At 34.8% G+C, this 6039-nt stretch overlaps 1 protein-coding gene across 1 annotated transcript in view; it reads right to left on the bottom strand.

Moving 5' to 3' along the window:
* The window catches only part of LOC107571976 (transmembrane protein 132E-like), a 56206-nt gene that overhangs the window by 9242 nt on the left and 40925 nt on the right, over positions 1 to 6039 (bottom strand). The window lies entirely within an intron of this gene.

Here is a 6039-nt window from a genome sequence, read left to right as displayed (position 1 = left end):
AAGCTCAATTATCTTTTGCTGCACATCAGAAATATATTCTTTGTTTTTTCTCATTGTGATGGATGATTACGGGAATTTGGCCTTTGTTTTTCCCTCCTATTTATATTCCTGTGAAACAGGAAGCCATGGCTGGATAATTTCATGTTCATAATCACCCTGGTATGCTCAAAATTGTAATTATGAATGGGAATATACTTCACAGATATTTTACACAAGAATTTCTAGGGGTGCCAATAATTGTGTCCAACGTTTATTTGAGAAAAACATTTATTTCATAATGAAAATTTCCCCCATTTTCAATTGTTTTAGTTCAATGAAAGCTTAGATTTATGTGATTTTTTTAAAATAAAAGATCAAAATGATTAACAACGCAGATTTATTTTCACAGCCTTCTTCGATCATATTTACCAAGGGTGCCAATAATTCTGACCACGACTGTATTAATAAGCAGTAATTAAGAGTTTATTGAGGCAAAAGTTGGGTCCCACTTTATATTAAGTGGCTCTAATACCTGTGTTCTTACATATGGAGCTTATAATATGACAATACTATTTGAATTTGAAACAACCTGCGTCCACGAGTTAATATGTTGTGGCTATGACAAAACTAGCCTAAGTGAATTGAACATGTCCGCTCCGGTCACCGTAAATGCTTCGTTCAACTTTTCGGAGATCATCTACTCATCCCTTTGGATAACCTCTGACCTACTTTCTGTACGAACTGAATTTCTGCGTATTGAATTTTGAACATTGAATTTGATGTTCCGAATTTCTTCTTCATCTTGAAAACTTGAAGCTTTATTTTTAAAAACTGGATATTTGCAGTCTAACAATTCAGAACAAAAAGTCCACCCTTTGAAAATACATGTCTATTAAAAAAAACTGCCATAAAAAATTGTTTTATAAAAAATGTTAAATATTCAAGTTACAAAAAAATCTAATTCAGAACTATGTTAAATGCCACATAAAATTCAGTTTTGTTAAATGACACTTGTCAATAATTCCAATTTACACAATTCAAATTCAAATAATATTGTGATATTATAAGCTCCATACTTACATGGTAACTAGATGTGTACGTAGTATGTAACCACAGTGTAAGTACACATTGGTACATAGTCTCTACAGCTGTAATATTTCTGAAACTACACACATGTAACAACACTCAGAATAGTTTGTGTAAGTAGAAATGTGTAACAGGACATTGGTAACAACACTTTTTTCACTTCACTAAGTACTCGTGTAACAGGAATTATATAACTACATATTGTAACAACAATATGTATAAGAGTAATTGGAACCATTTGATCCAGGGGGTGGAGATGGGTAGGTTTAGGGGTGGAAATGGGATCCAGAGGGTGGAGGTAGGAGGAGTTGGATCTCGATTTGGTGGAGTTGGTGCACCACTGTAATACCAGTGTACTTACATGGTAACTCCTCAGGAACTGTCCACTTAATATAAAGTGTAACATTTTGGACACCAACCACAATTTGTATGTAAAGCCAAACTTACTGGCCGCTGCAGTGTAACATCAAAGTAATTACATGGTAAATCTAATATAAAGTGTACCACGTTCTTTACCAAAAAGTGCTGGTAGTCCTGTTACACATTTGTACTTTCATTACCAAAAAGTGTTGTTACCAATGTCCTGTTACATATTTGTACTTACACACACTCAGTGTTCGAACTATATCGTGGACTTTGGGGGAGCCCACTTGTTTTTTTTGTTTTTTTTATAACGTGTGGGGTTCGTGTGCTTGCGCATGCCTCAAAAGAGGGCTTACAATGACTTACAAAGATGCATAACATAAGTATGCACTACTTGCTTTATGCAAGCACTATATAGGATAAATCACCATACAGGATTTACCCTATTATACTTTATCGACATGAATTGATAGGTGAAACAACAAACAGCCACCCACAAATAGTCTATAAACAAAGCATCAGGCTGTCTTTGAGTTCACATGAACAACGGTTAAAGTTACTCGTAGTCAGTCTACAGAAGAATACCATAATTCCTCCGTTCAATTAGGCCTAAGACATCGCAGACCAACCCAGCCACAACACATAATTGCGAATAACATGCCTTACCTTAACACAGAATCGACCACAGAGTCCAACGTTCATATTTTTTCTACAAATCTTTGAGTTAACATGTAGCCTACTAAACATGAGTGGAATTTGTACCACAGCGCCCCCACACCTTGATGCTCATGACAAGAATAGCATGTATAGTTATCTTTATTGAAGCGAATTAGGTTTAAATCGCCGTAATGCATGAATGAATGATATTTTTGCAATTTTACACATAATAATCCCATAATGATCACATTACACAAAACTGAAATTGCACGTCAAAATAACACATTGTCAATATTTTTTGAGACCCCCCAAAATTTCACAAATCCCGTTATCAGGGGAGCCCATGTTTTATTAAGGGGAGCCGAGCTCCCCCTAGCTCCCCCGTAGTTCGCACCCTGCACACACCATTCAGTGGGTTGTTACATATGTGTAGTTACACAAATATTAGAACTGAAGACACTATGTACCAATGTGTACTTACACTGTGGTTACATACTACGTACACATCTAGTTACTATGTAAGCACACAGGCATTAGGGCCACTTAATATACAGTGGGACCAAAAGTTGTAGTTAATTGTTAGTTAATAGTGAGAACTGGCCCTCAAGCTAAAGTGTGACCTAATATATTTATTAATTAACCCCATAAAAAAAATTCAACTTTTTAAATCTAGGTTAATTTTAGCTTAAACTTGACATTGTAATGTATAGGTATAATTAAATTATAATGAACTTTTGGATTTATTTTAACTATTAACTAGTTGCTTATTGGCATGCATATTACTAGCATATTGGCTGTTTATTAGTACTTATAAAGCACATATTAATGTCTTATTCTGCATGATCATATTTAGATCCCTTAATCCTGTCCCCATACCTAAACTTAACAACTACCTTAACTAACTATTAATAAGCAGCAAATTAGGAGTTTCTACGGCAAAAGCTGTAGGTAATAGTTAGTTAATATTAAGAATTGGTCCCTAAACTAAAGTGTCACTACACTTTTAACTAATTTTTACATTATATCCATACTTTTGAAGAAAGACTAATAAATGCTATTGTTGTTCTTAAATGTTCATGATACCTAATGCATTAACTAACACCATCAAATTGAACTGTAAATTGTTACCAGGAAATCTAGGAAATCTAACGCAACTGCAGGCAGAAATGGTTACAAAGTTTCAGTTATTTTGTGACTCCAGAGGTGAAGAAGGTAAGTGCACTGAAGGATTGAAATGATGGAAGGGCTGCAGTGGAGGAGGAGGAGGATGAGGAGGAGGGTCATCAGTGATGTTTATAGCACAGTCTCCACAAGCACTTAGGCTGATACATTACACTAATTAAAACCAAAGGTGGTGAAGCAGAGAGCGGGGGAGAACCGCTGGATTTTAATGCATGAATTAAAAGCAGCCACCCTCGTCTGATGTTGGATGTTGGTCACAGGCTAAGTACAGAACAAGAAAAAGGGCCCCAAGCACTCGCGGCACGGCTCCGTGACCTGCCCAAGACATTGTATAAATTAGCACGGCAGCATACGAGGTCCTCGCTGGAAAATGTGAGCGAATGTGCTCCAATTAATGCTTTGAAAAGATTATACAGCAACCGCACAAAGCTCCCCTGATGACACTCCAGAACGGCAGAGAACAGAAGTGGCGGTGGCTTCTTATTAAGCAAGATGCCTGCTCATTTGGTGTGCTGATATTAAAGGAGATTTGAATATGTCTGAATGCCAAACAAGGCTTTATTAAAGCAGTGAGGGGCGGCTGGAAGTCTGAACTGAGGCTAATTTGTCGATGGTGTGTAACCTTCATGGAGACTCGAATCATCAATATGAGGCTAAACTCAGCCAGACTTGAACTCTTCACGAGCAGAATGATCCTGAGCAACAAGGAGGAATTTCACATAAATGTCACTTGCGTAATTAGAGCAAGGGTCCAAAGGTTAGAGCTTTTTTCTGTACACAGATGCAGAGGGTATGACGATGAATGATACTGTCATATCTAGAGAATTATGTGAAGATACAAGTTTGTATGTTGTGTAGCCTATAAATTAATTTCTTCAATGTGTTTCTTGAGCCAAAACAACGGTGATAATTTCTAGGGTTTCAAATCAGAATATACGACTTTGTACGACCCTTCAATGGGTCTTCATTCATAATGATGATACAATGAAAATTCAGCTAAAATTAAAAAAAAGAAGAAAAAACAACAAAAAACTCAAGATGGTTTTACATGGTTTAAACGTGGTTTATAGATGGTTCTATGTGGGTTTTAGTGTTGATTAGCTGGTTCTGCTAGCAAATAGGGGCCAGGGTGAGCTGGAAGACCATCTTGGTCAAGTCTATTAGATGGTAGAATTCTTAAGACCAGTGTTATTTTAGTATCAGTAGTATTGATATACTATAGTTTTTGTTCAAGTTTGAAAATAAATTGTATTTATTAAATATGTATTATTTAGTTTTTGTATTCACTTTAATTTTAATTAAGTTTAAGTAATTTTGTTTTGTTGTGTGTTTGCATTTTTTATGTCTATATAGTATTTGTTAATATAGTATTTTATTGTATATAGTATTTTATTTATTTTAGTTTATGTAGTTTTAGTTATTTTAATACTTAAACTAAACAAAAAAAACAACCATGAATTTTTGGCAACCATGAATTAAAACAAGTTTAATTAATTTACTGTTTTATTTCAAGTATTTATTTTTTTAATGGTTTAATTTTCATTTTAGTTAATGATAAACCTGCCTTGCACAAGAAACAAACCACTACAATGACTTGGTAGACCTGTAAAGCCAATTAAGTCATAGGAAATACATACATGGGCTCACAGGACCATTATAGCTCAGTCGATGCTAAGAATGGGTCAAGAATAACTTCTGCTGTTCATAAGATCCTCAAAACAATGTGTCGTGAGAGACGTTCAAAGCTTAAAAGTTGTGCGTCTTTGTGCTTAGGTCATAGTGACGGGTGGAGGATGACCACTGTAGCAGATGAAGATCAAAGACCCACCAAATAAGATAAAAAAAAGCCCTGGTGTGAGTTATAAACAACATTATTCATACCTTTCTTTTTGCCGTTGCTTTTTATAATTTTTTTTGTAAGGGTGAAATTATGCTCTGTGCTCAGTTTTGTTTATTTTCAGCTCACATTCAGTGAAAACATTCCAATTCTACATTGGCCATTAATTATTAATGACCTTTGCCGTTTCGCCTAGTTTAATTACCAAACTTTTTATTTTATGCTCAGATTTGTTTATGGAGAAAAACAGACACTTTCTGAAGCCAAACAACAGACAACACTTTTGAAGAGGTGTGATCAAGCTGTCATGAACAATCAAAACTCCCTCTGTTTGGACACAATGAACTGATGTGTGCTGATTCAATGGAGAGAAAACTTTCAAGGATGATTCCCCCAATTTAACACCATTGAAGTTTTATACCACACAGATAATTCTCTTTCCAAACAACCCAGTTTCTGAATAGCCTACTGGGACTAAATATGCATATGAGTAGCTTTCTAAAGAGGCATTCAAGGATAAAGACAGGCAGCATAGCTAACTTGATAAATTCAAAGACTTTTAAATTTTTAAATATTTTAAAATTTTAAAATTTAAATTTTTATTATTGATTTTATCTGTAAACTAAATTTATATAATTAGGAATCTGTCTATTTAAAAACAGTTAGCTATGTTGACTCTGGACTAAGAGCAATTGTTGTCACAAAAAAAAAGAGAAAGGATGAGATGAGCAGAAATGATCAGTCTTCAAACTCATTTATAGTTCCAGCAAACAAAACAAAACAAAACGAAAAAAAAATAAAACCCAAAAATGAAATAAAGCAAAAAATAAAACAAGTCCCCCTGCCAGTGTACAAAGCATAACACCAGAGAAGTCAGGGAAAGTAAAGTTTGTACTTGAATATATGAGACTGTAAAAGGGATTGAATAATTGTCC

This window comes from Sinocyclocheilus grahami, unplaced genomic scaffold (assembly GCF_001515645.1).
Source record: "Sinocyclocheilus grahami isolate Dianchi unplaced genomic scaffold, SAMN03320097.WGS_v1.1 scaffold1676.1, whole genome shotgun sequence".
NCBI classification, from domain to species: Eukaryota; Metazoa; Chordata; class Actinopteri; order Cypriniformes; family Cyprinidae; genus Sinocyclocheilus; species Sinocyclocheilus grahami.
This window is presented reverse-complemented; position numbering and strand designations above follow the sequence as displayed.